Source organism: Acomys minous (assembly GCF_964271855.1).
Source record: "Acomys minous genome assembly, chromosome: 15".
Classification (NCBI taxonomy): domain Eukaryota; kingdom Metazoa; phylum Chordata; class Mammalia; order Rodentia; family Muridae; genus Acomys; species Acomys minous.
Window position 1 is genome coordinate 59,157,986 of NC_140497.1, and position 20,744 is coordinate 59,178,729.

The 20,744-nt window shown below is 45.4% G+C and overlaps 1 long non-coding RNA gene across 1 annotated transcript; it reads left to right on the forward strand.

Annotated features, from left to right (window-relative positions):
- The first annotated feature begins 15,544 nt into the window (after window positions 1-15,544).
- On the forward strand, window positions 15,545-20,320 carry LOC311584977. Its single transcript, XR_014775071.1, has 3 exons — window positions 15,545-15,601; window positions 19,240-19,424; window positions 19,719-20,320. It is a non-coding gene; the product is annotated as an uncharacterized lncRNA (long non-coding RNA).
- Window positions 20,321-20,744: the final 424 nt, after the last annotated feature.

Genomic DNA, 20,744 nt, shown 5'->3' on the forward strand with positions numbered 1-20,744 from the left:
TCCCGCAAACAACTCGGCAGGATGAGTCCCGCTCCAAGCACCTACAAAGCTTTGTAGAGATGAAGACGTACAGCTAGAAAGATGGCTCAGCAGTTGAAAGCGCTTCCTGTTCTTGTAGAAGAGCCAGGTTCAGTTCCTAGCATCCATGTGATGGGGGTAACTTTCTTGTCTGATTCCCTCCTCTGACTTCTGTGGGTACCAGGCCGGCACATGATGCACATATATATATGTTTATATATATATAAAACATTCATACACATACAATGATAAGTCTGAGAAAATAATTTAATTTAAAAAATAAGGAAAATAATTTTCTGTAGTAGTGTCTTCCTTCCGGTCTTTCTTCCTGTTCCTAGGAGAGCAGCACAGTGGGGGCGTGGGAGAGTGGATGAGCAGTCACCGCTACAGACATGCGCAGTAGTCTGGGTTTTTTGTTTTTTGAGTTGTTTGCTTGGTTTTTTGAGACAGGGTTTCTCTGTGTAGCCTTGGCTGTCTTGAACTCCCTTTGTAGACCAGGCTGGCCTCGAACTCATAGTGATCTGCCTGCCTCTGCCTCCTGAGTGCTGGGCTTAAAGGCGTGCGCCACCATGCCTGGCAAGCACAGTAGTCTGACAGTCCAATAAGTCAGTGGTGGCTGATGCCTTTAGTCTGGGTACTAAGACAGAGAAAAGGCAGATCTCTGTGAGTTCGAGACTAGCCTGGTACAAAGTGAGTTCCTGGACAGCCAAGTCTATTACATAGAGAAATCCTGTCTCAAAAAAATAAAACAAAAGGAGGGGGGTGGGGAGAGAAAGAGGAGAAGTGAGAGGAAGAGGAGGAGATTTTCTGCCAATCAAGTAAGCAGCTCACTCAGGTAACAATGTCCTGGTCATCTGAGAAATGGCTAGGATATTACTTAGCTGCGGGTTACCATGGTGATTAGTCTGTAAAAGAGTTCTCCGAAGATGAATTCTCTAAATGTTTCTCAAGTCTGATGAGGATGCTGCCCATCGTACATATGATCCCAGCGTGGCCCAAAGATTTTACCCTACCAGCGCTTCATCCCTCGGCACCCTCCCTGACACACCACTGCCAGCACAGGGCCAGTGCTTTAGGGGCCTGTCATGTGATTAGGTTAGTACCTCAGGGCAGCTGGTCGGTGGTGCTGAATCAGGTACCACTGGGACCCGTCTATACGACATCCAAATGTGGCTCTCTCCTGTCCTGATTTAAGATGCTTTAAGAAAAATGTTATTTGGCAAATGAATCCTAGATCAAAACACGTTTGGATGATAATCTGGGATTAACACAGAGTGATGCCAATCAGTCTGTGTTTTTCCACATTGAATCACATAGAGGTTTGTTTGTTTGAATTCCCATATTACTGAGATGAATTGATAGACCTATGTCATTCAGGGATCTATTTCAAACAGGAGTGAATCATCTTGTTGACAAACACCAGTGCCAAAGAGCAAACGTTAATTTTTATTCTCTTTGTAGAGTGATCAAAACCACCGTCTGGTGGCTTGGTTGACCAGGACATGTTAATCAGATTTAATTCAGTCAGGGTAGCTTGTGCCATTAGGGATAAGTCTATAATCATTTCCAATCCCTCGTTTGATTTTGGAATTATAATGAAAATAGTATAGGAAGGATCTTATTAACATAGTTTGAAATGTGTATCTATATTGAGATTTACATTTTACTTTCCATGAAATCTTTTCTTTCCCCTTTTTAAAATAAATAGACTCATGTAGCCCCTGCTGGCTTTTCACTCCTTAGTAGCTAAGAATGTCTTTGAACTCCTGTGTCTGCCTCCATGTCGCTAGGATTACTGGCGCGTGTTTCCAGAATCACTTACCCACTCCCAAGTAAGAGACTTTTTGTGACTCGTTAATTATTGTTTCTGTATTTCTCCTATGTGACATCACAAGTCTCATGCTCTATGGACCTATAGTTCTATGGACCTATAGCTGGGTAATGCCCTTGTTACATTAAATTGTACAATCTTAGAAATTTTACTCTATACTTTCTTCTCTGGGTAGTGGTTAAAAACTTCCTTTTTAGAAAAATTGACTTTGATTTGTCCCTTCCAGATTTTTCTCCCACCTTTTTCTGTATTTTCTTTTCTCTGATCCCTTTGAGTATTCTCATGAGCCCTTTTTTCTTTCTTTTTCTTCTTTTCCTTTACTAATTATGCCAAAGGTGTTTTAATTGCTCATCAAAAATGATCTGAAAACTTAAAACTATGTGCCATTTTTTTGAGGATTCATATTTAAGATTTATTTTGCACAGCAGTTGATATTAAAATATTTGTTAAAAATACCCTGGTCAATTTGAGCACTTTTTATATTTTCTGCCATACTGGATGACAGTCATCAACTGTCAAAGTTACTGTCTGCGATGTGATAAATGTGTTCAGTAGCTTTACTGTGATCATTTTATGTACACATGTGCCAAGTCAGCATGCTGTGCTTTACGTACGGCTCCCAAAGAGTCCTGTGTCAGAATTCTGCCCTCTATCTGGTGGTGGAATGGTGGAGGAACCTTCCAGACCGTGACCCCACACAGATGTTACATATCTGATATCTACAGTACCATTCATAACAGTAGCAAAACTGCAGTTATGAAGTAGCAACCAAATAATTTTATGGTTGGCGGTCGCTACAACATAGCAACTGTGTTAAAGGGTGGCAGAATCAAAAGGCTGAGAACCAGTGATTTAAGAGGCTTAAGAGGCGGAGCTTCGTGAAAGGGCATTGGTGTTGCCACACTTCGAAAATAACAAACACAATTAATGTAACTCTCCCGAGACCCCGGAGAGCACCTCACACACCTGGCCCTCCTGCACACAGCTGCTCTGCCTCCTGCTTTTCAGAATGCTACAACTCAATGTGTGGACATCAGTGCCCTTCACTAAGGACCTCCAAACACGTATATAAAACTAAGCCTCTTTGTGTTGTGTTTTTGAGATGGGGGTCTCACTATGTCGCCCTGGCTGGCCTAGAACTCACTACGTAGACCACACTGGCATCAGTTGACGGAGATTGCCCCCAAAGGTGTGAGCCACCACACTCAGCCCGAAGTAAGCCTCTTCTATCAATCAACTGCTCCACCGGGAACAACGTCTCCTCCACATGACACAGTTAGCTACAAGCACTTGGTTTGGCTTGGTTTATAACCTTTGTATTTATTTGGGGGTGGGGAATGCGGATGTTGGAGAACAACTCTCAGGAAACTCCTCTTTCCTTCCACCATGTGACTCCTGGAAACTGAACTCAAATTGTCAGGCTTGGCAGCGGTCACCTTTATGGTCTCGGCCGTAGAGCTGGCCCAGTCTTAGCTATTTTGATATGACCACACAAAGTGAAATAATACAAAAACGTAAACATATGCCATTGTGTCATTTATACTTCAATAAAGATATAAAAAAAAACATAAAGAAATTATCTCTTTCAGCTTCTGTTTCCTCATCCACCGGATAGAGGGGAGCGCGTCCGCTTCTTCCCTTTTGATGGTGTCAATCAAAGGCAGCGATATAACAAAATGCTAGGTGCAATGTTTATCGTTGCTAGTCTCATCTTAGAAATGGAATTTGGTATAGTCACATGGCCATCTCTGTATGCGAAGCTGAGGACGAGCCTGAAAGACTAAAGGTATGCCCTAGGCACACACAAGTGAATCCTTTGTCCCCCACTCAAGAAGCGAGTGATCATCACCTCAGGATGTACTATGGAGAGAAAAAACTTTGAGTAACTGATATGGACACAGAAGACGTGGGACGATGGGAGGTTTAAGCACTAGGAAGAGAAAAAAATGTAGAGAAGTTACAGTTTTGGAGCAACACTTCAAAAGTTAAAAATTATGTGAGTGAGGAGACGGTGGCAGCAGGCGAAGGGGAGAAGAGGTCGATGGCATCACATGTGGGAGGGCAACTGTGCGTGCTGCCAACCCAACTGCCCCGCTCAAGTCAGGGGTCAATGGCATCACATGTGGGAGGGCAACTGTGCGTGCTGCCAACCCAACTGCCCCGCTCAAGTCAGGGGTCGACCTACACTTGATTTCCTCTAAGGGCCAGGACGTGATAGAAGGATAGCCCAGAATGTAATGCGCTGAAGGCAGTTACCCAGACGGCTGCTGGAAAATTAACAGCTATAGTTGAGGATAAACAGTGACGCTGACCCTGTCACGTTTCTCCCTCCCTGTCGCATCCACCTGGGATCTCATAGGTGACTGATTTTCTCTCTGGAGGTGGCCAGGCCATTTAGCAAGCACTTCAGCTTCCTCAGGAAATGGGAGCAGACATCCTCTGACCTTGAATGGCCACTGAAGACTGACTCAGCCCGGGATTATGAGAGATGTCATGAAAACAGGGCAGGGCACTAGATACCTGGGCATCTCCGTGGAGTCCTGGCATGCTCAGTTGTCAGTGGGGGCTTTGGATGTAAAGTTGACTCAGATGAAAAATATGTAAAGAGCACGTGGAAAGGGGATCTCTCGGGAAGAGGAGAAGGCAGAGGAGCTGCCCAACATGCTAGGGCTTCCTTTCTCTATGCTACTTCTAGCTTTCTTTTCCTCTATGCGATGGGATGAGGCACCTGCTGCAGCCGGCTTCGCAAGGCACCTGGAGGCACTGACCAGCTCACATCAGCGCGTGCTAACGCCAACTCGACTTTCACACTAAACTACCTTACAACCTGGAGCATCCCAGTCTATTCCAGGCCCCCTGTCAAGTGGTAAATGCTGGATTAACCCTAGACAGACTCACCAAGACATCATACAATTCCTGGAATGGAGAAAGTAAGATGGGAACAGATTCAATTTCCTCTCTTTCTTTCTTTCTTTTTTTTTTTTAAACTAAAAATTTTGGTTAGCAAAAAAAACAAAACAAAACAACAACAAAAAAAAAACAATGGGTCTCCTTATTATGTTTTCATGTAAATATAATTGCTCCATGTTCATATTCATCCCTCAACCCAGTTCTCAACGAATATGTTACATACTGTGTCAACTACTGAACAGGTACTGAGCCTATAACTTTAAGGCCTTCCCGGGTAAATGTGCCTTACCATTCCAAATGTTACATATAATTTAAGCACTGTAGGCAGTCATCGTATTTATTGGCAACCCCACTGTCCCTTCAAGTCAAATCTCTGTTTCCAATTACTAACATATAAATTAAAATTGTCCTTAACTCTTCTTTTTAATTTATTATTGGGGCTAGGGATTTAGCTCAGTGGTAGAGCACTTGCCTATCAGGTGCAAGGCCCTGGGTTCAGTCCTCATCTCTGGGGGAAAAAAAAAGAAATTTATTATTTTGGTAACTAAGTGTGTACATGCATGCTTCTGTATGGGTTTGCACACACGAGCGCAGGTGCCTGCAGAGGCCAAAGGCCTTGGATCCCCAGAAGCTGGAATTATAGACAGTTGTGAGCCTCTCTCCTAGGGGTAGAATTTGTGTCTTTTACAAAAGCAATATGCACTCTTTGCCACTGGGCAATCTCCCCAGCCCTCTCCTTGCCTGTTCTTAATATTCCAAATACTTAGAACCAAATACTCTGGGGCCAGCAAGATGGCTCAGGAGGTAAAGGCACTTGTCACCAAGCCTGACAACCTGAGTTCAGTCCCTGGGGCCCACATGATGGAAGGAAAGAGCTAAGTCTTTGGGGTTGTCCTTTGACTTCTACACCCATGCTGTGACAGATTCATGTTGTCCCATAACAAGTATTAAGTAAAAGCAACCAATAACCCAATACTTTGGCTTTTATTTTTTATTTGTTTGTTTGTTTATTTGTAGGGACTGCATGTATGCCACAGAGTGGATGTCAATGGAGAACTTGTGGAGTCATTGCTCTCGTTATACTTTATTTAATATGGGTTCTGATGATTAAACTCATGTCATCAGGCTTGCCCCTTTAAATAAACATTTCTTTTTCTTTTTGGTTTTTTGTTCGTTTGTTTGTTTGTTTTGGGTTTTTCCGAGACAGGGTTTCTCTCTGTAGCCCTGCCTGTCCTAGACCTGCTTTGTCGACCAGGCTGGTCTCGAACTCTGCCTGCCTCCTCCTCCCCAGTGCTAGGATTAAAGACGTGCACCACCACACCGGGCTAAGTAAACATTTAAGACTGCTGTAGCCCCAGTTGGCTTCAGACACAGTAGGTTGCTGAGGGTGGCCTTGAACTCCTGATCCTCCTACCTCCACCGCCTAAGTGCTGGTATTACAAGCATGCACCCACATCCAGTTTGCTTTCAAATGCTTTCCACTGACTATAGAATCCTTCATATGCCAGTCAAATGCTTTGTTTCTGGCGCCAAACAGCTCTTACTTCTTTCCCTTCCTGCATGCAAGCGTCCCAGCACGATGCACAGCCACCCTCATTGTGCTCACTCTGGACCTCTGGCCTAGAATCTTCTCCTCCGGTCTCCTTGTTTTTAATCTGAGTATTTCCTGTTCAAAGCCCAGTGGTCAAAGACCCTGGCGCCAGCAGGAAGAGGCAGCAGCGCCTCCTCCTCCTCCTTAGCTCCATAAACTGAGGCCTTCCCTTATCACACCTGTTAGAACCCGTTGATGACCGAGGTTAAGTTCCAGTCACCTGGCAGAGCCTAAGAATTCCACCTACTTGGGCAGCTATGGCGGGAAGATTGCAAGTTCAAGACCTGCCTGGGTTACAGGGTAAGTCAAGGCCAGCCTGCAATTTAGTGAGACCCTATCTTGAAATCACCAAAGCCCTTGGGGATAGAGCTGAGTGCTAAAGCACTTGCCTTGCACACAGTAAGCCTAAGTTAGAGTCCTTTAAAAAAAAAAAAAAAAAAAGGTGTTAGCCATCTTTGCAGGCCCAGCACCTGCCTGCCATCTGTAGGAACTCTGTAAAAACTGCTGGCTAAAGCTGGATTTCAGTAACAACTGCCTTCCATTTTCATTTCTTCAGACAATATGAGTCAGGCCTCACATTTTATTCATTTATTTACTATTTTTATCTTTATTTATTTTGGTTTTTCAAGACAGGGTTTCTCTGTGTAGCCTTGACTGTCCTGGACTCGCTTTTGTAGATCAGGTTGGCCTCGAACTCACAGCGATCCGCCTGCCTCTGCCTCCTGAGTACTGGGATTACAGGCGTGCGCCACCACTGTCAGGCCTAGGCCTCACATTTTAAAACAGGCATTATTCTGAAATTTTTATCTTTTGTTGACAACTAAATACACTTAAAATCCTGTTTGGGCCGAAGTTAATCTCCAGCCCATATACAGGGCGCGGTGGCCAGGGTCAGCTGCACCTGTGGAAATAGCATTGACTTACCTGATCTCAAACACACACTAGACAGAGAAAGGAAAACTTCTACATGGAAAGCCCTCTCTAGAACGGCAACTGGTCGCTGAATTTTGTGGGCCATTGCTCTGTTCCCGAGGTAAGCCTATTTTTTATTCATTATTGTTGTCTCTGAAGTATTAGAAGACAGAAAACAGAAAAACAGTGTATAACTGAGATAAGCCGTTTACTCTTTATGGTGATAATTAATTACCAAACATTGAATACAATTTCAACAGACAATGATTAATAAACAATTGTCTTATCTTGAAATTTCTAAATGCTATACTTCCTGGTTCACATAAAAACATTTGAGCTAGCGAGAGATGTGGCTCAGTGTGAAAGGAGCCCTGGGTTGTTGCCAAGCAAGTGCCACCAAAAAGGCAGGGAGAGAACTTGTCACTTAGATGATAACAACATGATATAACAGTTTCATTTTGCTGCATATGAATATCCTTGAGAAAAAAATATCCCCTTGAAAACTGCTCAGAGGCCGTGTAGCTGGATTATGTAAAAGTGCTTTCTATGTAAGCCTAATGTCCTGAGTTAAGGTCCAACGAACCCCTGTAAAGGTGGATAAGGTGAACTGATCCCCAAAAGTTGTTCTCTGACCTCCACACATACACTGTGGCATGCATGTGCGTGTGTGTGCGCGCGCGCACACACACACACACACACACACACAATAAATCTTTAAAACTGCATTCAGAATTATTTTAAATTACACTTGACTTCTGACTTACTTAAAAATTATTTTAATTGTATGTGTGTGCATGTGTGTGTGTGCATGTGTGTGTGCATGTGTGTGTATGCATGTGTGTGTATGTATGTATGTCCATGCATGCATATATGAATGCAGGTGTTTTGGAGGCCTTAGGTATCAGACCCCCTGCAGCTGGAGTTAGAGGTGGTTGTGAGCTCCCATTGTGGAGGATGGAAACTGAACTTGGGTCCTCATCAGAAGCAGTATAAGCTTCTAAAGGCCCTCCCTCCAGCCCCCTGACTTCTGTGGTTTACTATGATAAACTCCTGCCCTGTCACCAGCTATTGACTGCTGCCTATTAAGACACTAGCGCTCTCTGAAGTGGATGCCAATGCTTACCAAGCATCTGCAGGGGACAATGCTGCTGTGTGCGCCTGGAGAATCAGAGTCATTGTCTTGCTCAATCAGTTTGCAGTCACTGAGCTCATCTGCCAATTCCAATGGACTGACAGAGAACTCAGCCATGAGGGAAGCCATGGTAATGTACTAAACAAGGCAGTGACTGGTCCGCCTAGAGCAGTCGGAGGCAGGGTGGCATCCAACATTCAGGCCGGACTCCACGTCAGCTCCAAACAAAACGATAGCTCCTGTTTTCAAGCCAGTAGAAATTCTAGAAACAACAAGACTACCACAGCAGTGTGCCTTCTAGGCATCCTGTGGCTTAGGCAGCTGCACACTATCCCAGGCAGACAGGAGACAGAAGACCACCCCACCACGATCCCAGGCCCAGGCCCAGGAACCTAGCAGTTGCCTTTATTAGCCAAGAAGTCAAGAGGCAGGGACTTGTCTCCCGCCCAAAGTGATGCTCAGGCTTAAACTCTGGTTCAGGATTAGGATGAGCCTACCAACTTCTCAGTTCTCATTGTAAAAATAACCATTCTCTTTTTTTTTTTTTTTTTTTTTTTTTGAGACAGGGTCTCTCTGTGTAGCCTTGGCTGTCCTGGACTCACTTTGTAGACCAGGCTGGCCTCGAACTCACAGTGATCCACCAGCCTCTGCCTCTCGAGTGCTGGGATTAAAGGCATGCGCCACCACGCCCAGGGAAATAACCATTCTTAAAGGGCACCATCACGTGTATGAAGGCAGAAGCAAGACTACAAGTGGGAAGGGGTTCAAAGTTGGAAGAGGAACAGCAACAGCTAGAGGGGGGAAAGACAAAATATTAGATATTTCCCTCATATTTGTGATCTAAATATATATGTATATGAGTATGCAAGTGTTTCCTGGGAAGATGCACCTACGCATATACTAACCCCAGGTAGGGAACCCACAACAGACCAAAGTACAGATACCATTGAAGTCCATCTTGGTGGACCAATGTGTTTTACTGAGGTTACTTACAGGATTATGGGTAAGGCAGTTACAGGAGCAGAAATGGCTCAAAGACAGCTGTGTCGTCAAGGCCCAAGCTGTATCACCACCCCGCCAAGGGTGACAGCTCCCAAATTTTGGGAAACCTGAAACACACTGCCCAGCCCACAGGCAGCTCAAGAGGTGGGAGGGTGTCCCAAGTCCTGTTTCTCTCAGGCAGCGGGTCTGGTCTAGGAGTCTTCTTTTAAAGACTCCTCTGAGGAGGATTCTCAGCATCTATGGCTTGTTGTGGAAAGGGGATGCCTAGTGAATCTGGTTAGTTTCAGGGACTTCCTGAGTATAGTTTGAGTCATTTACTTTCCTGCTTAAGGAGTAGAATACCCCTGCCGAATGGACTGTTTTAGTCTCAGAGGAAACTGTTGTACAATAGTGATATGTGTGTGTGTGTGTGTGTGTGTGTGTGTGTGTGTGTGTGTACGGGTGTGCATGTGTGTGCATGCATGTGTGTGTCTGTGTGTCTGTGTGTGTCTGTGATGATCTGAAAAGGAGATGTCAATTATCCCTAAGCATCTTCAGAAGACAATGCCGCTGTGTGTGCCTGGACTATCAGTTTGGCATACACACCTGCAACATAAAAGCATGAATAGAACTATTTGGTGAAGGAATAGGGACCAGTGAGTAGAAAGAAGAGTGCTACGACAGAGGGGAGTGCTAAAGTTATTTTTTATAAAACTGTGTTTATGGGGCTAGAGAGATGGCTCAGTAGTTAAGAGTGCTGCCTGCTCTTCCAAAGGTCCTGAGTTCAATTCCCAGCAAGCACATGGTGGCTCACAACCATCTGTAATGTCATATGGCGCCCTCTTCTGGCTTGCAAGAGTACATGCAAGCAGAGCACTGTATACATAATAATAAATAAATAAATCTTTTAAAAAACTGTGTTTGTTTATCAGTTCCCTAACCCAGCTACCACACAAATAATTGAGACTTTATTATATTATTTAAAGAAGCTTCAAAGTAAGAACTGAGCAGCTATTACTCTATTAAGCCTATAAACTAATCTGGTTTCCTCCCAGCATACATCCCAGGGATACTTGCCTGTTGTGACTTTCCCTGCTGAGCACTGTCTCTCCAGGTCTCTCCTGGATATCTGCCCATGGCTGAGTCCCTCACCACCTCTCCTAACTCCTCCTCCCCTGGCTGGCAGGAAGTCTATTCCTATTCTCTCCCCTAGGTACAAGCTGCTTTATTGACATAACAGGGGACAGTTGGAGAGCAGTATTTACACAACATTGAGACAGGAGATTCTCAGAACAAGGATTGCAACCAGATCCGGGGGTGGGGGGTACAGAAATCAGCACTTGAGGTATATAATAACCTTATGCCTACAGGGAAGACATGATCAAGATACATGAAAATTTCATACTGAAATCCATTATTTTGTATATTAAATTAGTTAAAGAGCTGGAGAGATAGCTCAATGGTTAAGAGGACTTATAGAGGACTCGAGTTTGATTCCCAGCAGCCACATGGGTGCTCAAAATCACCTGCAACAGTTCCAGGGAATAAGATGCCTTCTTCTGCCCTCTGAAGGATGCTGTATGCATGTGGTGCTATAAGAATACATTAAAATGGGCATTGGTGGCGCACGCCTTTAATCCCAGCACTCAGGAGGCAGAGGCAGATAGATCTGTGTGAGTTGGACAGTCAAGGTTACATAATGAGACCCTGTCTCGAAACAACAACAACAAAATAAACAAATAAATATGACATTACAAATTTTAATTTAGGCTGGGCGTGGTGATGCAGGTGTATTATCCCAGCACTCAGAGAGGCAGAGGCAGGTGGATCAATATGAGGTCAAGGCCAGCTAAAGAAAGAATGTCAAGGACAGCCAAGGCTACACAGAGAAATCCTGTCCTTAAAACAACAACAACAACAACAACAACAACAACAACAACAAATTATTTTTTAATTAAAAAAAAACTGTTGCTATAAAGAAAGAAAATCCCAAATAGTTCAATTTTTACCAATAAATACTCAGGAGTCAGATGCTGGAGTGAAAACGTGCTAGCTCAAAAGGCAGAGAAAGCACCTAGCTGACCTTCCTACTCAGCTCTCATCCCAGAGGAGCCTAAAACAAAAAGCCAAACTCACCCAGGGCGAGGTGGCACATGCCTAATCTCAGCACTCAGGAAGGTAGAGGCAGGTGAATTGCTGTGAGTTCAAGGCCAGCCTGGTCTACAAAGTGGGTCCAGGAGAGCCAAAGCTACACAGAGAAACCCTGTCTCAAAAAACTGGGAAAAATAAAAAGCCAAATGCTCAAGGCTAAAAGTTTGCTAGCTCATCCAAGAGCCCAAGAGGAAAAGGCCAAAAGCTAAAAGCCAAAAAGCTCTTCCTTCCTCTCTGCGCTGTCCTAAATACCCTTCCCTCAAAGCCCCTCCTTTCTACTTAATCCCTGTTAACTGGTTTCTTGCTCTGACTCTTGACCTAGGGTTAACTTTATTAAATTTTGTGTACAGAAAGCTCTTGGATTAAAGGTGAGTGCTAGGGCTGAACCACTCCAACAAGAAGCAGGGTTTTATAGTTCACAATCTTGGGGGTTCACAACGGGACCAAATATCCCGCAGCAAAAACCAAAGAAAGATGTAGTCAATTAAAAAGTCTCAGAGGGGTGTGAAGAGTCACACCTGTAACATCAGCACTTGGGAAGTAGACGCAGGAGGGTCAAGGGTTCAAGGCCAGCCTCAAGTCCAGAGCCATCTGCAGACTAGAATGAACCACATGAGACTGTTTAAAAGAAGTGAGAAGAAAACGTCTTGTACACTTCTGTAGATTTAATGACATAACTTTTCGGAGAGTCTTTGTACACACCAAAGTGCTGTAAGAAAGAACTGTGCCTCAGCTCAAGCTGGGGAGAGCCCCTTCTCCTTCCTGTCTCCAGCCATCACTGAGTGCCCACTGGGCACAGGTGTTTACAGGATCCCTGTCACGACCCCTCCAATGGAGTCTGTGTGACAAATGGCACTACACAACCCGAGATGACAACCCCTAACCGAGGGAGAACCTCCTGGAACTGGTCTGATGTTCCTGCCAGGAGTAACTGATTACGGCTTCCTTGTTTGGGAACACTCTGTCTGACTGTTTTCTCTTTCTGACCTGTTTTCTTATCAGAACTTTTCAAATGTAACTCTGTTGCTAGGAGACCCCTAACTTGGGACTGCAACCAAGGGTCATTTAGAGTTTTACCACCAAGTTCCGCTCTACTTGTTAATAAAAACATGGCTAAGGATTAACCATAGTTTATATTATGGCTTACAAGTAAAGTGTTTGAAAAAAGCTCCAGATAGTGACAGAAGAGCTAAGAAAAAACTGTCTTGACTCACAGATGTTTGGCATAATGAGAGAACACTGATCTTTGATAAAGAGGGCACATGCATACTGATGCCAAGTTAATGACTTAAGAATGATGGTTCAAGATTGGTGACAACATTATTGCTCTGCATCCTGTATTTCGAATTGTATGAAAAAAATGTAACCACGAAAAACATGCCCATTTCAAAAATGTGTATAAAAACCTAGTTTGCTTGTGTGCAAAATACACTCAGATTCAAAGACTACCCCTGGTTTGTCTCTGTTTGTTACTCGCCTTTGTTCACCGACACTTCAAGAACTCTCATTTCCAAGGACCAACTGAGACGGTCTGAGTCTGAGGCATGACCCTAGTGGACCTTCATGTCTTCCTAGAGCTCTCAGAAGGGAGATTCACACAATTAACAAACCAGCTTGGTTTGATTTCCAAAGTGGTTCTTCAAGTTTGCACTCCCACCAGCAATGAAGGAGTGTTTCCCTTTTCTCCACATCCTCGCCAGCATGTGCTGTCACTTGAGTTTTTTATCTTAGCCATTCTGATGGGTGTAAGGTGGAATCTCAGAGTCACTTTGATTTGCCTTTCTCTGATGACTAAGGACGTTGTGAGCATTTCTTTAAGTGTTTCTCAGCCATTCAGTATTCCTCTGTTGAGAATTCTCTGTTTAGCTCTGAACCCATTTCTTAATTGGGTTACTTGGTTTGGTGGTATTAAATTTCTTGAGTTCCTTATATAGTTTGGATATTAGCCCTTTGTCAGATGTAGGGTTAGTGAAGGTCTTTTCCAAGTCTGTACACTGTCACTTTGTTCTGTTGACAGTGTCTTCTGCCTTATAGAAGCTTCTCAGCTTCATGAGACACTCCTTCATTGCTGCTAGGAGTGCAATCTGGCGCTTTCTGAAAATTGGGAATAGCTGTTCCTCAAGACCCAGCTATTCCACTCCATGGAATATACCCGAAAGATGTTCCACTACACAAAAAGGTCATTTGCTCAACTATGTTCATAGCAGCCTTATTCATAATAACCAGAATCTGGAAACAATCTAGATGTCCTTCAGTTGAAAAGTGGATAAAGAAACTGTGGTACATTTACACTATGGAATACTACTCAGCTATTAAAAACAAGGAAATCTTGAAATTTGCAGGCAAATGGATGGAACTAGAAATGATCATCCTGAGTGAGTTAACCCAGACCCAGAAAGACACACATGGTACATACTCACTTATAATTGAAGACTAGCCCAACATGGATGTCCTCTGAGAGTGTTCACTCAGCTGGGGATAGGGGCAGATGCTGGGACTTGCTATTGGTGAGAGAGGTATGGGAGAATGGGGAGATAGGAGGACCCAGATGGTCCTGGAACCCTACAGGAAGACCATCAAGTCTGGCAGATCTGGACCTGGGGTGGGGGTTGGGGTGGGAGCTGCACAAACTGTTGCACCAACCAAGGACAATGCATGCAGTAAACCTAGATGCCTTGTTCAGATCTAGCCAATGGGCAGCTCATTCTCCATGGCTGTGGGGAGAGAGTGGACTGACTTTGACATGAACTGTGGTGCTCCCTGTTTGACCACTTCCCCTTGGTGGGGAGGCCCGGTGGCACTCAGAGGAAGGGAAAGCAGGCTATCTGGATGAGACCTGATAGGCTGTGATCATATAGTGGGGGAGGAGGCCCCCTTCTGTCACAGACCTAGGGAAGGGGAAGAGGGTGAAAGAAGGAGGGAGCAGGAAATGGGAGGATACAAGTGAGGGGATAACAATTGGGATGTAGTCTGAATAAATTATTTAAATAAAAAAATTTTTAAAAAAGAAAAAGAAAAACAAACAAACTCAGCACATTACAGAGTATGGAGTAGAAAGCAATAAATGCTTTAAGAGAAAAAAAGTACCTAGTATGATAAGAGGATTATAGTACAAAAGATAGAGTAAGGACTTTGATTAATGATAATGATAATAATAATAATAATAATAATAATAATAATAATAATAATAATAATAATAATAATAATAATAAGAAAGTGATGCCTGAAGCAAAAGCTGAAGCTGAGGGGCTGATACTTCTGTAGTTTGAGTGGTCAGGGAGGTTGGAAAGGCCATATCATGGAGGACTTTATGTAGAGTCTCTAGTTCTTGCTCTGACTTATAAGCTACTCCATGCACCTTTACTTGCAGGCAGAGGCCAACATCTGTGCTTATCACTGACATCTTGCAAAGCAGCCACACAGAAACAGGAAACCGCAAAGATCCAGTGGACGCAGATGATGCTGTATGACACTTCAGCTATTTCATTCTGGTTTCCCCAGCGCCTGACTCAGAGCCTGGCATCTGCTGCTACACCACCAAAACTCATCCCATAAACGAATGGGAAGATGATCCACCAGGCAAAGAGCAAACCTGGCGCCGCCGTGAAAGAGGTGACCCCATGGCGGTGGTAGTGCCTAGTCCTCCTTCCACGTAGCACACCCAGACTTTGACTGGAGGGGAACTCCCTTAGGATGCCAAAGTTACCAGCCTCCAAGCCCTGGCCTTGCCCCCTGCGTACAAATTCTCCCGCCGCACCGCCCCTCCCCCACCGCCCCATTGTGTCTGCCTCGCATCTGTCTTCACAGAATCCCGTAGCATGAAGCTTGACCATCCCCACGCACTCCACAGGGTCTGGACACGCACACTCCCCTCACACGCGCTGTGTTTCACCTTCACACTGACTCTCAAGTCACTCACTCCTACCACTGCGCTCGCGCTAGGCAACCCGCTCAAGTTCTCCCGCCTCACACCCACGCGTGCGTGCGCACAGACTCAGCCGGGGGAAGGGGGTGGGGACGACGCATGCGCGCCTGTGACGGATCAGAGAGGTCGCGGTGCGGGGCAGGCTATCAGGTGGGTTTGGGATTGATGGTACCTTGTTTGGGGACTTTTGGTCTCTGCAACCCTGAGGGTTCGTTTATTTTATCCCACGACTAGGAAGTCGGCGAGGAAAGGCGCAGAGAGGTGCGCTGTGGGACCCGCTGGATGCCCTGGCGCTGGGGCTACTGTATGCACCTCTGAGCCTGGACTGGGCAGAGTGTGTGGATGTAGGATCGGTCCAGCTGCACACCCTGGGTGCTCAGGCTAGTCCCGTTGGAAGCAGTGACTTGGGTGAAAAGCCAAGAAGGCCTTAGCTTGAAAGGGCAACGCGCTGGAACCCAAGTTGAGGCCTTTCTTGGCTGTAGTGTGAGAGCCTCCCTCGGGAGAAGGGAGAAGAAACCATTGTGGTGGAACGCTCCGTCTCTGCCATTTCCAGGCAGCTTCAGTTTACCTGTCTGCGACATGAGGAGCCAGGCTTTCAGCACGTATGAACTCTCATCTATGCGGACTATAGACTGGCTGTTTGACAAACGCTGGCAATCAACGGAACAGACCCAGTGTGTCTGCTTAGGTGCAGTTTAAAGCCAGCTGGGAAAGATGCCCAACCAGAAATTAAACCCACAGAAATTCAGACTGAGGAAGTAAAGCCTTGAGGTTTTAGTTTCATTTTGAGCATCCTGTGTTCTGAGCACAGGTGCATAGAAGCTTCCTGCCCTCCTCTTAGTTCCAATCTGTGTTTTTCTTAGGTGAGCCACATTTGGCTGAGACTTGGAACCTATAATATGGTGGAAAACCACACTAATCAAGAATTGACTATTTAAAAATGTAAACAATACATGCAACTTCCTCCGGGCTTCGTTGTGAGAAATTAAATCCTGTGTGAAGTTTTAGCCTACTGCCAGGCACACTGAGGTGCTCAGTACGTATTGGGTGTTATTTGCAGGCAGAGTTGTCTAGCTCCCCAGGTCAGGCAGAGGAGATCTGGTTCCTGGCCCTGCCATCTCTAACTGTGGGACCTAGGTAAAGTCTCTGGCCTTCAGTAGGCTCCCTTCCGCAGCCATAATAGTAGCACTTTTTCTGAGAGGGCTGCTGGGCACACTTAAATGAATGTGCAAAGGCTACTTTGTTTCCCTGACACAGAAAACTCTTGGAGGGGGTCTTTGTGGGGACTATTAAACACTAAAATGGAGCCCTCCTTCACGGGAGTGGATGAGCATGCAGCAAACTTGGCTGTTTTCTTGGGGCCCCAGGAAAGTTTTGAAGGAGGAGCAGAACTTTGGACTGAGTGAGGAGTGAGATGTGGTAAGGTAGACCCCCCCACACACACACACCTCAATCCGTGGGGCTACTGCCCAGAAAGGAAGACTGGAGGAGCCAGCAAGTAGGGGTCTCAAGGATAAGGATGCATGGAAAAGCTATACAGACTAAAGATGAAAGGTTTAGGAGAAGGTAATTTACCCTGTGTTGTAGCGTTGCTTATAGCTACACCCTAGTCTGTAGTACCCAGTGCCTGAAGGACTCATGAAACCGCAGGTACCAAATAATAATAATAATAATAATAATAATAATAATAATAACAACAACAACAACAACAACAACAAACAGGCTTTAGGCATGGTGGTAGGCAACCCTTAATTCCTCAAAGCAGTCAGGGTTGTTGGCATGTTTCATACTTAACAAGTATGAAGACTGACCGTCTTCCTTCACTGTCTGACTTCTTTTCAGCTCTCTTGTGTCCTGTCCCTAGTCTCTTTGGTGGCCCGAAACTTACTCCTCATGCTCCTGACCAGCCTCGGTTTAAATGTCATTTCAGGCATCAAATTTTTGCCAACTCCCAGAGCCCCTTAGGCTTTCTCTCATATTCCCACGACTTTCTGTAACCTATCAGCTCTAAATTGTTGTTGAGTCTTTTAATACAGGAGAAATTCCCAAGGGGCTGGCATTATGCTATGAATTCTCTAGCTCTGAGCTTGGTGTGTAAAGGTGCTGGTCAATGCACACTTTTGGGGTGGGGAAATGATGCCAGGGGTTCAAACACTGCATCCCTTTGCCCATCAGAAAACTGCTCCCCCACTGAACTACGTCCCTGGGCCAATATACTTTTTCCATTTGTCAAAGGATTGAGAGAGGTTTATGGGAGTGAGTCACTCTCTTCAGGGTCCAGGATGGGAGGGGTCAGGAATAGGTTTTTCTCAGTCCTCATCTGGCTGCTTGTCCTGAGAGGCCGAAGCACCTTGGTCGGTGTTTTGTGTGTGGGTGTGGGTGGGTTTTTGTTTTTGTTTTTGTTTTTGTTTTTGTTTTTGTTTTTGAGACAGGGCTTCACTTTGTAGACCAGGCTGACCTAGAACTCACAGAGACCCACCTGCCTTAAAGGCCCGCACTTACCGAGAAAGAATGAAAGAAAGAAAGAAAGAAAGAAAGAAAGAAAGAAAGAAAGAAAGAGAAAAAAAACCCAGGGGGGTAACTTTGGGTGTTTTTGTAAAAGCTCTCCAGGTGGTTTTTGTAGAAGACCAAGGTTGAGCACAAGAAAGGCTGAATAGTTTTTAAAGTACAAAGATTCACTCTCACTTGGGTAAAATGGAAGCTGAACATGAAAGGGCTAGGGACGTGGCCAAGCTGTAGATTTTTCATCTGGTGTGGACAGTGCTCTGGGTTCCCTAGAAGGCAAAGGAAAAAATGAAAGGAGGAAAAGAAGGGGGAAAGGGGAGAGAAAGAAAGTGTTTTCCCTATAATTAAGCAGCTAAATCAGCCCAATGCTTGCAGCAAATTTAGGGAAATAGGGAATTGGTATTCTGTGAAAACTCAACACCCCGCCCACCCCACCGCCCCCACCCCCGCCTGGCCTGCTCCCCTTATGCAAATGCACTACTGCTGAAAAGAGTCCTGAGGCTGGGAAGTGCCAGAGGAACTGGAGCCGGAGGGAGGGAGGTGGGGCATTTGCTTCAATTATCCGGATAATTGTCCCCCACCTCAGGCCATTGTTACTGGAATGAAACAATATTCTATTGGCTACTGTCTCGGCCTTTTCTTCGGGCTCCCCGCGGTGTCTCGCACACGCTGGGCACCGAGTAGGCACTCAATAAATTTTATTCCGATGACAGACAAGAGCTTTGAGGGTGGGAGAGTGGTGCCTGGTTAGAATTTGGAGGTGGGTGAATAGTAGTTAAGGCGAAGTGGGGAACAGAGGGCCGGTGGGGATTTGCTGCCGGCCGTCAAAATTCGCTTCCTAGAGCTAGAAGGCCGGGAGACAGGCAGGCAGTTTTTTCCTGAAATCCCAAGCCAAAGCCCTGACTCTCTTTTTCTCAGAAGACACCCCCTCCCTTTCTCAGAAGGCTCAATTGAACTCCTGCAACTGTGGTGAGCACAAAGGGAATTCAGGTCTCTCAAAGGCCCATCTACTCTGAATAAACACCAGGCAGAAGCAAAAGCACTTTTGGTACTGCCTCGGCAAAGGGCCTGCAACCTGTTACCTCTCTGGACCGGGCCACGTCCTGATTTACATTAAAAGCAACTGTGCTAGGGCTTTTCAGCAGCTCGTGGCTCAGCCAGTGCAGGAATGTGGGGGACGCAGACCCACTGCTTTCAAGGGGGGGGGGGGAGCGAGAAGGCGGTTCCTAATTGCACCCTTGCCTTTAATGAGATTCTTTTACTCCCTACTAACTGGTTTGCAGGTTACAGCCTCATCTGGGGACCCACGTTTTTCTACTCTGGCTACACGTCCTGGGAACAATCGCCTCTCCAGAGCCTGAATGGAAAGCGAGCGCCCCATTTCTGCTGAATGGCGGCCTCAGTTCATCTGAGGCTGGAGGGCTTTTGATGGCCACAATGCAAGTTACGCCCGAAGAGTGTCTCTTTGGTCAGATCGACAACGCTTGGTTTCACGTTTGCAAGTTAAACGGGGCCAAACCCCGGCTGAAACTCCCACGCCAGACGCCAGGGACATCCCCCCCCTACACACACACCCTGCTCAGAGCAAAACTAGGGAAAGGGTCTGGGCAGGGGGTCACTGGCACGGGGTGGGTGGAGGAGGGGTGGGTGGAGGAGAATGGGGTCCTGATTCTCAGCAGCAGTCTAGAAGTAGGGGGCTGCGTTTTCTTTAGCATTTCTTCTTTGTTTCTTATTTTATTTTTTAATTTTGCTTTGCTGACAGCTTTACCCAAACAACAACAAAATGAAAATAAGCCGACAGCATTTTCTCCTGGTCTTCACCTAGGTAGCTGCTTTTCTCCAGCTTCTGAAAACGTGACTCCTTCATAAAATCAAAATTTATGATTATTCAAATGTTGAGGACTGTGAAAAGAGAGGAAGAAAGAGAGAAAATTAATATTGCAGCTGTTCGTCTGATTAATGAGAGATAATTGCTCATGAAAAGTCACCCCTGTGGCATTTTGTTGTCTCCTGGATCTTTGTTCTTTTCCACTATTATTGAGGACTTTCTTGAAGACTAAGCGGTTCTTTTCAATTTTTGGGTATTCAGAAAGGGTTGCCTGGTTACAGAGAATGGGGAAATCTCGGGCTATATCGGGTAAGATGTGCCACAGACAGCAATACCACAATGCCACTTGGAGAAAAGGATGGATACAAGTTAACGATGCGCTTTCAATAAAACATTCATAGACTTGTTCACGCTTTGATAATGACCTCATTAAAGGGAGCTGGGGGCAAGTAAGTCCTGTCTCCTGTTTGTGTTCGGCTAACAAAACCCAGCTTTGAGATCATTCATCGCTTTGGAAACTAATATGAAATCAATGTAAGAGGAGCAAATAAATCCGAGGCAGCCCAGCCAACTCCTGGGCTGTCCGGCCCTGCTTGCAGCCTCAGTTTGTAGCTGGAAAACTATAAAGGCCAACGCTAAACCAGAGATGGAGAAAAAAGACTGAGGGTGGGAGGGGCACTTTGGGGGGGGATACGGAGGAGGCGCAAAGTGGGAGTTATGCCTGAAATTAAAAAAAAAAAAAAAAAGAACAGTTAAGCACATCAACAGGTCAGAACTCTGGGCCCATGCCACTTTGCCCATAAAAGGAAATTGAACGAATGAAAATGGAGAGAGGAATGTGAGGTTCGGGTCAGGTTCCGTCACAGGCAGGGGTGGGGGTGGGGGTGGGGTGGGGGTGGTACTATAAAACCATTTGAAACCTAGAAGCCAAGTGTTCAAGTCTCAAGGCTGAGCTGGAAG